This window comes from Rhipicephalus sanguineus, chromosome 6 (genome assembly GCF_013339695.2).
Source record: "Rhipicephalus sanguineus isolate Rsan-2018 chromosome 6, BIME_Rsan_1.4, whole genome shotgun sequence".
Lineage (NCBI taxonomy): Eukaryota > Metazoa > Arthropoda > Arachnida > Ixodida > Ixodidae > Rhipicephalus > Rhipicephalus sanguineus.
Window position 1 is genome coordinate 44,912,229 of NC_051181.1, and position 12,525 is coordinate 44,924,753.

A 12,525-nucleotide genomic window follows, 5' to 3' on the forward strand; every position below is an offset into this window, starting at 1 on the left:
TGCGTAGGCGCAAATTTGCCATGTGCAACTTCAAAAAGGGGAACAACTGTTGCTGTTGCCTGCGAGAAATTACGGATACCGCCGCTCCTGTATCCAATTCCATTTCAAGCGGAGTCTTGTTTATCAGCAGGCGTACGATTATGGCATCTTTTGCCGAGCCAGTCATGCCGTTTAGCATCACTTCTGTGGCACATTCAAGAATTTTCATGTTGTGTGCTCGTGCGTGAGACAACTTAGCGTTCTTATCAGACTGACATATACGCTGAATATGCCCTTTCTTGCCACAGCCGAAACACGCCGCCGACGCATGTATGCAGTTTTTGCTCACGTGCTTAAAAGAGCCCACCGCCAACACATTTTTGATGCTTTCTTTTCGCTGGCAATCTTTTACTGAAACTGCTTTCTGCCCTTGCTTTTCTGCAGTTACATGATTTACATTAGAGATGCTCGTTGAACCATGTACTTCTGCTGCACTTTTTGTTGCAGAATCCATCGCTAAAGCTTTTTCAACTGCCTTCTGAAATGGTAACTTCTTGTCTTCAGCAAATAGCACTCGCTGAATATCTTATCTTCGTAACCCGCAAACGAACCTGTCCCTCAGTGCCTCGTCTAAAAAATTATCGAACTCGCACGAACTCGAGAGCGAACGTAGTTCCGCGACAAATTCGGCAATGGATTCAGTCTCTTGCTCAGACCGCCGATAAAACTTTGCTCTCTCACCAATTACTGAAGGCTTCGGGGCCAGATGGTCGCCAAGCAATTTCCTGAGGGTGTCGTAAGACTTGCTTGACGTAAGGTCAGGGGCGGTAAGTGACCTGAGTAGGGCGTACGTCTTCGCCCCTATTAGGCTCAGGAACGCGTGAACCTTGTCTACCTCCGGTACTTTGTTGAAGATGAGAAAAGATGCCAACCGCTCGTCGTATGAAGTCCAGTCGCTTGCGGAGTCGTCAAAAGTCTCCATGTGGCCAATTCTTCCCACGACTTGCGTCACTGGATCTGCCATCCCCGCTGTTCCGGTAGCTCGCAATGTGGCGGCGACAGCCCCAGGAACTTCATAGAGGGTAGAACCTTTCTTCCGTTATGCCAGCGCCGCTGCAGGTGTGAAGCAACTTGTCGCCAGATGTTACGTCCAAAGCCCGGAGACAAACGTAGAACAGTAGCAAGCACCTTATTGCTACATCGTGCCGCAAGTACTACGGTACCAAAAGGAAGTGAAAAGTGAGGGGCGAGGCAGCCGAGACATGCCAGCTTTATAGTTATCGCCGTCGAGTCACATGATTACTGGGGGCCGCTCTTATCAACAACACGTGGCGCTATCGCATACATGACAAATAGTTGATCTACGAAATGTACTGCGGGGAGCGACACAAATTACGTATGCTCATCAATAATCATTCTTTAAGCCACTTCTTTAAAATGCGTTGCTGGGCTAGTTGGTCCATGGATAAGTTCTAGGAAAGCGGCGCCTCAAAAGGCAAGGACGAGAGTAGACGCAACATGGTCAAGTGCACCCCTTGCCTCATCTCCCGTGCTATTCTTTTCCTGCGCCGCTCTCCGTGTATTTAACGCTCTTAGAAAATTCCTAATATTTAATGTATAAGCGGTCGTGGCTGCAAATACTGCTTATATTTGCTTTTGAGGCGCGAAAGAACGAAATCGCGAGAAAGGAGACGGGGCAGAGCGCCTCCTGTGTCCTTGAGGCTGTGTTCCATCGCGCCTTAAAAGCAAACATGAACGTACACCAACTCGCCCAACAAAAGCTTCCCTAAAAAATACTGCTCCCTTGTATGATACGGATGTGTGCTTCTTCTGGGCATGGTACGTAAAATGGACTGTATTTTTATCATGCTGCTGGAGTCTCTACACACACACACACACACACACACACACACACACACACACACACACACACACACACACACACACACACACACACACGCGCGCGCGCGCACACGTGCACACGCGCGCACACGTGCACACGCACACACACACACACGCACACACACACACACACACACACACACACACACACACACACATAGAGATAGAGCGAGAGAGGAGAGACACAATTAAGGGATTATCTTAATTTTATTTTCAAACTGTTTCGACCGATGGACCGGTCTTCGTCAGGGCTTATGAGCAAGAAGACCGGCCCACCGCACGAAATCGTTGGCAAAAAATTAAGATAACCGCTTAGTAGTGTCTCTTGTCTTTCCAAGTACGTTTCGCCCAATGTAAAAGCTTCTTCATATTGTAGCGAAGCGTTCCTACTCAGTAATGGGTCGTCCTCTGAGCGCCTTCTAGTGGGTCGTCCTCTTCCCTGAGAGCACGCCCCTCGTGCAGAGTCGGCCCCGCTTTGACTGTCGCCGTCGTCGAGTGCCCGCTAATAAACGTCTTGGCAATATATATATATATATATATATATATATATATATATATATATATATATATATATATATATTGTAATGAAGACAGCGGCGCTCTGGCATAGGCGCATGCTCGGCTAGGGCGACGAGAAGGAAGACGAGGGAGGAGAATAAGACCAGCCGGCCTGCAGCAAGGGTGCTGTCTCTGTTCTCTTCCTTAAAATGGCGCAGTCGACAGGATGACTCAAACTTCGCGTCGCGACCCACTTCACGACCTTCCTTAGCCGAGACCAAGATCGCTTCCATGCCGCAGAAGTCGATGACGCAGACCGGAAGCTCATCACTACCTTTGCACGTGGAAACGCCGGCTCCCCTAACCGTCAACACGGTTCACAAGCCGAACGAGTCCATGCCAGCAATCATTGTTGATGTGCTCTCTGACCCACCGGAGCTACACACGCGAAGATCAGTGCAGTCATTGGCCAAAAGCACAGATGATCTCCTTGCGCGTAGCAAGAACCGAACGGCTGGTACAAGCGACCTTAGAGTACAGCCCACGTGCGCCGATGGCTTGACCGGTGGCTTCCGCAACGCTGCCGCCACATCCATGACTCCGCAGTCGACGCTTCCAGTATATCGAAAGCGCGCACCGGCAAGCGATTGCAGAGACGTACCCGCCTCAGTCAACGATGTCTCTGTGATGGAGGCCGGAGACACCAACACGGCAGCGGACATCGGTGACATACCGCCTTGATCGAAGTGTCACTATCGTACGACCAAAGAACGTGAAGCTTTGTCGCACACCCAGCATCCACATGCGTATAGCGCTAAAGTAGTTGGCATTGATGAAGCGGCAGTGCGGAAGCTTGTCCCCAGGTTGCAGAAAAAGTGCCAGCTGCTAGCGTCGTCTTCTGCCACTCACCACGTTAGGCCACAGCACGACCGAGGCCTTCAAAGACTACCCGGACACAGCGAGTCTGGCCCCGCAGAATGTGCGGCATTTTCGCACGAGAAGTCGCGGCTTACACAGGACCCACCTCCGCGGCACAGTCAAAGCTGACCGCCAGAGTTAGTTTCTCTCCAGGCAGTGTCGCAGCGTGGCCGTGAGCGGCCTCTGCGAGGCAGCCATTGCCGCCCGCCAGAAGCATCGGCGTCTCTATGATTGTTCAGGGCCCCGGACCTCTAAATGGTTTCACCAGCAACCACCGCCAGTGAAGGGTCATTTTTTGGCAGGACACCGTGGTCGCAGCGTGGCCGAGTGTAATGAAGACAGCGGCGCTCTGGCATAGGCGCATGCTCGGCTAGGGCTACGAGAAGGAAGACGAGGGAGGAGAATAAGACCAGCCGGCCCGCAGCAAGGGTGCTGTCTCTGTTCTCTTCTTCCTTATATATATATATGTGTGTGTGTGTGTGTGTGTGTGTGTGTGTGTGTGTGTGTGTGTGTGTGTGTGTGTGTGTGTGTGTGTGTGTGTGTGTGTGTGTGTGTGTGGCTTCGAGGGCACCCACTCGTGAACAAGTTGGTACGCCACCGCGTGTCCATGTGTCCAGACAATACGCAGCCTGTGTACCAATGAATGGTGTAATGATGCCAGGAAAGCACGGCAACTTTTCATGATTTCCCAAGTAGAGCGTGCACGGGCTATATATATAATGGAAGCGAACTGCCGATATCACTGTGTTCTACAGTAAATTCGACAGTATATGGTGGCGCAAATAGAGTTTTATCTTGGGCTATTTCCAGGCTTGCTGCAGTCTCTGTAAAAGACGATTCTCTTAGAGAATGTGAACATAGCTATATTACAGGCCTCTTCATCACACTGACTTGTGTAGTGAAGATTTACGATGAACATATTCGCCAAACTGAGTGACCCAACGTCGTTCTAAGCAGGGCACAATTTAGCCTATACGTGCTTGATACGTGTTAATATTCGTTACAGCCATTTTCCCAGCCACCTTCTTTACCGCAAATGTTCTTACAGCGAAAGCTGTTATGAGATCATTTCAACGGTCGTTTTTGGTGCCGTAGTTGTCCGCCGCCGCCGCCGCCGCTGCCGCCGCCGCCGCCGGTGTCCCTAACCACTATCGCTCGAAATAAGAAAAGAAAACAAAATAGGAAAAATTTCCAGGATGGAACGGGGTTTGAACCTGGGTCCTCTGCGTGGGAGCCCAGTCATGTACCTCAGAGCCATGCCGGTGCTTGAAACTGCCGTGCAAAAAGACGCTATACAGGCTTCATGTCCGGAAGAAACCACATTGACATGTGTAATTTAGTGTGGTAGAAGAGTGAAATAACAACCACGCACCACACAACGCAAATTCTGTAACCAGGCGTCACACAATGCGAATTGCGCAAAGAGTGGGCTGTTGGATGCTTCCAACCCATTACAAGGGGCTCTGCGATAAATCTTCATCGTCATCAGGCACAACACCAACAAAGTGCGCATAATGCCTTACATGTTTTTAGTGGGTACCACAGCTCTCCGTTGAATGACGAAAAATGGCATAGTGCTGCTTCCCTACTTCACAGAAATTATGGTGGTTTATAGTGTAGTGGGTTCCTCGCAAGTGCACTTGCATTTGTTGCTAAGGAAGCACCTAAGCCCATCATCGATTTCCTCGGGGTCTCAATAAAGTTCTTCACCCCTCTCTCTGACTCTCTTTCTCACGTCAACGTATGTTATATTGCATCGTGGGAGAGTGAAATAGCGACCGGGCGTCACAGAAAGCGAATTACGTATCTGGTGAGCCGTTTAAAGCTTCCAACCCATTACAAAGGGCTGAGCCACAATTCGTCTTCGTCGTCAGTCGTCACGTAAACAAAGTGCAGGTAATGCCTTACATATAAGTGTAGCGGGAATCTCTCTTCTGCGCACAATGACGAATAATGGCGTTGAAGGTGCCTCCCAACTTCACAAATATTGTGATTTGTAGCGTAGTGGGTACCTTGCTAGTGTACTCGTCTTAATAGCCCCAAGAAAGCTTACAACGGGCTCTAGAAATGCCGATCTTCCAGCTTTCGCTGTGACTGTGCTGCGCTTTCTGCGCAGGCCTGGCATTTTTTTGTTTTAGTGTTTGTTGAAAATAAAGTTTCATTAATAGATTGATTAACTGATTGATTTATTGATTTATTGATTGATCGAAAATATTGGACCACACCATTGACGCACTCTGACGCGATGAACCCGCGTGGCGTGCTCCAAGAAGAGTTCGGGACGAGTAACAGAAACAGCAACTACAGTGATTTCATGATGTGCTCCACATTCAAGGATGCCTCAACATCGGCCAAGTTGCCCTAGATGAACGCAACTTTAAATCGACCCATGCGCTCCTTTGCCTACCCACATGGTTCTCTTTAGTGGGAGATGGTGAAATTTTTCTCATGACGTCACGTGAAAAAATTCATGGATTCACGAATTGTGCAGACAAGACGGGAGACGCCAGGAGAGAATAACGGGCTCATTCTTTGTATTTTGAGAGTTTGTTTAGGGGCCCTTTAAGAGAAGCTCGAAATAGCAATTTTTGCCTCGTCTATTCCTTTGCACCGCCTTATCCCATTGATGACAGGCTGCAGTGATCTTGGTTCCCTGATGTCTACCAAGACATGCTGCTTCACAGTACGGCATTGTTATTTTTCGCTTTAACTTGATACATCTGACTACCCACACACTAGCGCTTTATGCAAGCGCATATATATTTTCAGTTATTTTATTCATAGGCGTATCTATAGGTGCTTTTCAAAGGCCAGGAGATCCCGAATGGAAGCCTGATGCATGTCCTAGATCTTAGAGAGATTCCCCTTATAATAGCGTCGTAAGAACAAATATTAGTATTAAGCAGTGTGCTAGTATGATTATGAGGTTATCGCTCGAATTGTCCGCAGTATTTTTCATAACAAGAAAGACAAAGCCCATTTTCTGTCGCTTCAATGCGCTCTCCTTCATTAGCAAACCATAATTGGGTTTTTTTAATTATATCCACTTCCTTTATAATCACCCACTTTTGTGATTGGGCTGCAGATGAACATTGCGGCGACAAAATTACGTGTCACTCTGCTTTCTACAAAAATATGGAAATTTCCTTCCCCCTCTGCTTCCTCAAATTACATGTCATGATCGTTAGAGGCAGTATATAAACGCCGCATTTACCGACAGGATTGTATATAAACCAACTATTTGGCCTTCAGCAACATACCTTGGTGAGTATGCATTGACATAATGGTAGCTCCTGACGAAATGTATGCTTTATATGAGGATAACGTACGATATTGAAAACCTTAAATTTAGCTAGAAAGCTTTGTCATTTTCTTGTCTACTCAGCCATTTATATTGTGTAACGTCACGTTTGACAAAAAAATTCTTTCAAGAAACTGTCTATTATCTCTTGGGGATATTCTATGGCATTCCATTGCAGCTCATAGGGCATGCGCTCATGGCGTGGTGCTACGAAGTGATTCGATACAAATTGCCCAGAGTTTAAATTGCACCGTCGAACATATTTTTTAATGTTAACTTACTCACGAACTGCCGCCGCTATTTTCGCCGAGCCCCCATTCGCAGCAGTGCACACACCAACGGCTTCAGATTGTCTCAGGGGACTCTTTTTTTATTAGGTGTTTCCATCGCTAGGTTAATAAAAAAAGCTTCCCGATGGCATACAGTGCTCTTTAGGGAAAAAAATTATGACATTTTAACCACGGTACTATGCTTTCTCGCGTTCACTTTGAGATGAATATTACTCCGGCAAAATACTTCTTGCCCACTCGTCACCAAATGACAGTGCTTGAATACACATTCCAGAATCTATCGTTTGTGAACCACAATTCATAAAAGAAATCTGGATGCTCTGTATCACAACTTAACAAATTAAGTGTAAAATGACTATCCAATTCCACCAGATTCGTCTATTGCCTTCTATTTAAAGCAGCAACATGTGAACAGAGATAGTCAACCAAGCCTCTGGCACACGTAAGACACTGTTCACTTTGCTTCTCTTGGTGCCGAACTTGAAATGGGATAAAGGCTCGAAAGAGCATCTTGGATTCCCTCTTGGCAGAGGACTTACCTAGCACTAATGCTGGCAACCAAATAAGGTTTCTGGCACAAAGCTTAGCGTTATATACTTTCACTGAAGTAACTACAACGCTTCACCACTGCTAAACACTAATTAAGAGGAGAAAAGATAAGCCAGCTGATTGTTGTACTCAGAGATCCTAGGTATTTCTTTGTTGTTTTACTGAAGTCATTATTAAATGCGAAGCATTTCTTAGCGAACCTCAGGCACTTTGGGCGTTTCTATCTACGTATCTATCTATCTATCTATCTAGCCGCCTACGTCCGCGCGCTCTCCCGGTCGTCTCCATAGGTCGTGATATACCAAAATTCGCATAGCATAGGATGAGTGCATGATGAACACGATTCACTGATGATGACATGAATAATCCTAAATGCCTGTCGCGTACGTCATGAAACCCTTTCCCTCAGTTGTGTGTGGCACACACCCACATACCAGAGATTATGGTATGCGGGTATGTGCCACAGGTGAAAACAGTCTCACTCAACGCAGTAACCGCGAACATACACATTGACACGGAAGGAAAGTGATAATAGTAGCATTTGTTGGGGCTTTACGTTCCAAAACCACGATATGATTATGACAGACGCTGTAGTGAAGGGCTCCGGAAGTTTTTACCATCTGGTATTCTTTCACGCGCACTGATATCGCACAGTACACGGGCCTCTAGCATTTCGCCTCCACTGAAATGCGACCACCGCGGCTGGGATCGAACCCGCGACCTTCGGGTCAGCAGCCGAGCACCGTAACCACTGCACCACAGCGGCCGACGTATGGAAAGTTAGCGAGCTGACGACAGAGCACCCCAGGTAGACGAGACGCTTGGCTACCATCCACTCGTCCACGTGGTCCGCAACGTCGACCACGTGGATTAAGCAAAAACTGGGGTCAGTGCTTCCTGCAATAACTCTGCCAAGAGGACCACGTCCTTCACGATTACCGGTGACTTCAGCATTGATTTATCAAAACCCAACAACGCCTGGTTCTTAGACGGCATGAAAGACGGCTTGGATGTGGGCAGGGCATCCCAAGACCTCGGTACCACGTGCAGGACAGGACGCACCATAGATCATTTCATCGTAAAAGCCATCCGCGGTTTCCACCAGCTCTACTACACCTCGCACATCACTGCACTTAGACCATTCGTAGCCGCGATCACGAACGGATCCGATAACAAGTCCTGTCCAGCTGCTGGTGCTCACTAATCACGGTGATGATGACCTTATTCAAGAACTGCCAAGAACATCTTCCACACATGCACACGAGTTCGTGAAACGTACGTGCGTTCTCCGTCGTAACGGATAAGTATAAGCATGACAACTGTAACGCAACTCTAACAACTGCAACTGTGACTGTAACGTACGTGCAGTGCGCCTGCGCGTGCCATCCGGCTGTGTATGTGTCTATGGAAAATTTCCTGAATGAAGCTTAGTTGCCAAATGGAAAATTTCCTGAATGAAGCTTAGTTGCCAGTGGCGCCTGTCCTGTGCATCTGTGTTCCTTCGTCGTCCTATTCGAATTCGCGCTATCCAGTATTGAAGAATGTAAGCACTACATATCGGCTTACTGCGTCTGGTGTTTATAACACCTATGTTGCTGTTGGCATCGTTAAGCAACTGCAAACAACTGGTTAGATAACACATGCGTGACTGTTCAAAATATGTATGTGCGTATTCCATTTGCACATTTCTCTAGTGTCATTCCGTAACATTTCGCGCAATGTGAAAAACTGCGACACAGTCACCTTCCTGCGCATGCTTCGCATACCATCGATTCCCACGGTACGTGGGATCTGCCGAATTTTTTCAAGTAGCCCGTGATGATGTCTATGCAGGAATAATATCAGGGTGCGGTGCTCTATGGAAAAAATCCTCACTATCTACTCAACTTCGTGACAGCTTCTGCACTCACGCAGTCATGTGCTTGTGTTGTTGGCGATAGAATCCTCAGCACGGTCACATTATGGGGTCATTGAAATATGTTGCAGTCATCTGCATGGAACTAATGGTAACTAGGATGTTCGCGTTTGTGGGAATTGGTGCAACCCTTTGTTCAGATATATGTTTGTTTCAACATGAAGAAAGCATATGCAGCTAGGCTTGCTGGTGACAAGCTCCCATAACGTTGAGCTATGCTTGCCGGTTCAGAAATCCTTTCATGTCTTTACTTTTTCCTTTAGTTTTTTGTAAACTATGCTTTGCATGAGAATTTTTGAGAATTTAATATTTTGTAAGAAGACAATCTGCGATGTCATCTATCTATTTCTTTACCTGAGTTGTTGCCTACTATTTGATTAATCATAAAGAAGGTAGTGTGCGAAAAGAAAAAAAAGAATTATTTTAATGCGTGCGCTACCAAATTCATATCGCAAAGGCGTATAAAGGACAAGTACGTCACAGGAATAAGTAAAAGTTGTTATGCTTATAACCCTGTTGACAAGTCACATTGGCGAAAATAGGTATAGATCGGGAAAGAAAGTAAACTAAGATTGCATAATCTAAGATTTACATTGCGTTTTTATCATGCACTGTCTAAGCTTTGTGAATGTTGATAAAATTTGGCCATGCGATGAGGATGAATTTTGCGATGATGCAAAGCAAAAATACAAGCATCTCTCCACGCCACAAAAAAAAAATCCTTTTAATTTCAAGCTTGCTACTCCAGTCGCGGCCGTATAACTGTGATGTGTAAATTGACCACGTAAAATTAATTTTCCTTTATTCTTTGCAGCTGTGCTCATTAATGAAGCTGCCGCTTCTCTAGGAGGCGGTGTTGGATGGGGCAGAGAAGAGACCGCAAGTGAATGAATCCAAGATCAAGACAGACTCATGCCTAAGTCCACAAGTTGGCGAAGTCGCTTTCGCTTTGAATAAAGCGATGAAATTGAACTTTTGATGGCTTTGCTTAATGGGGTTTAACTTCCCGAAGCCTCTCAGGCTTTGAGAGACGCCGCAGTGGAGAGCTGTGGATGGATTCGACTAAGTGGGGTTCTTGAACCGGACACTCAAGAAAAAAAAAACGATTTTTGCCGTATTACTAAATTACTCTTTCTCAATACCGAAATTGCCAAGGTTGCCGCGAGATTTCGCTTGGTAAGCTAGAAAACGCGCAGAAAGAGAATGCGGGTGACCACACCACCTTGAAATTCCCCCACCAAACTCCGAGACGACGTACCTTTCGACGGCGTCTGCTTGGACCTGCATACTTCCTAATCGGTAAAAGTGAAGCATACTTACCAAACTAACTTTCAGGAAATTTCGTTCAGCCAAATCGCCGAAATACGAACAAATACGCATTGAAATCCGTGACGCAGGGCGCGAACTTTAAAGATGAAATTTTGAGCTTCATTTCATCTTGTATTATAAGCCTATGATAGTGAAATCACCTTCATTAGAGTTCTGTATTACACTTTATCACTTTGAACCGATTCTTTGTTTCGCTCTTTAGTGCCCGTTTAACGGGCATTTAAATGGCACAGTAAACCAGCCTCTAACAATTGATCTGTATCAATAACAGGACCGCCGCGGCTCAGATTGAACCCGCGTCCTTCTGGTCACTATCTGAGCCCACTAACTACTGGGACATTATTACGAAGAAAGTGAAGATTGACCGTTCTGTTTTTTCTACATATGCAAATAAAGGCTTTGTGGTATGCGCTTGCTGCGCCCTGTATTTCCTGAAAAGAGGTCAGACAGATGCATAACAGAACCACAAATCACAATTTATTTCTCGAAAGGCATCGACTTACGCGGAAAAAAAAGCTCAGAAATGTTAGCCACGGCGACGGCTGACAAACGGGCGGTAGCGCAGACGCGCGGTTTGGAGCAACTAGGGCTCTGTTCTTCACTCACTGAGAGGAGAACTGAGCGTTATTTGCAAACCGTGTTTAAAATAATCTGCGTTATTCTTCATTCATATTTCATCCCTATCGGGTCCCTTGTACATCTGAGCATGCGAAAAACAACATGAGATAGAGTGGATCGCCATGCCTGACCCCTTAAATGATCGCAATTTTTTTTCATTGCTTTATTTTGAAGCGGCAGGGCAGCTGTTGAATATACGTAATTGATGGTTACGGTATTACAAAATCTCTTATTCTTTTTATGTATTCTTTTAACAGCCACACAACTGAATCTAATTTACGTGTAATTAGGTTAGTTATTGTTCTAACAACATCAGTACCAGAAAGAACCACAAAACACGAATTACTGTTTCAAGCACGCAGAGCCCCCCCCCCCCAAAAAAAAAAAAGTTTACGGTGTTTTTCTCTGCAAAAATTTCTCGCGCTACGTCTTATGCAATCTGCTTTACATTGTGGGGGCCACGTCCACCGGCTATCATAAAGCAGCGACGCGTTGTGCGCAGCGGTGGTGCACGTGCCACGCTTGTTCTAGAAAAGGAGCAGTCTCCATGCTTTCCAGGCGCGTACTTTTTGCCCACGTCAAGAAGGCATGCCGGCCCTGCAAATCGCCCGCCTGCGCTGCAGCCCGTTTGTCAGCCGTCGCCGTGGCTAACTTTTGTGAGCATTTTTTTTTCGCGATTGTTCGACGCCATAAGTCAAATAAATTGTGATTTGTCGGTTCTGTGACGCATGAGCCTGCACTCCTTTGAGAACATACGGCGCGAACATACGGCACTCCTCTGAGAACATAAATACAGCTTGTGTTTCTGCATGAGAATTTGCAAGCCCTTCATCATGCTCGAGAAAAGGACAATATTACGTTTTGGCTTCCGAAATCATACAGGTATTCGATCTCACAAAACAAAATGGTCACTCTGTCATCTTCCAGTAGATACCTGGACGCTGTGACTTGGTAGGCAACGTGCTAGATGATGCTACAGCAAAAGCCTCAGTGAATAAGATCGGCTTTCTCCTAAAAAAATCACAGCATATCCACGGAGTGAATGATGATATGTGGGCGAAGCTGCGGAGGTTCACCGGTAAACCGTGAATCTTCCGTGAATTCTGCCCAGTACATCATCACCGACGTGAGATCGGGCGCGTTTGTACTAAAGGTTCGATGAGTTATGACGACTTGCAGCTCACTTTAATTTTACATGTACGCTGTGAATTTTCATTGTTTAGAAA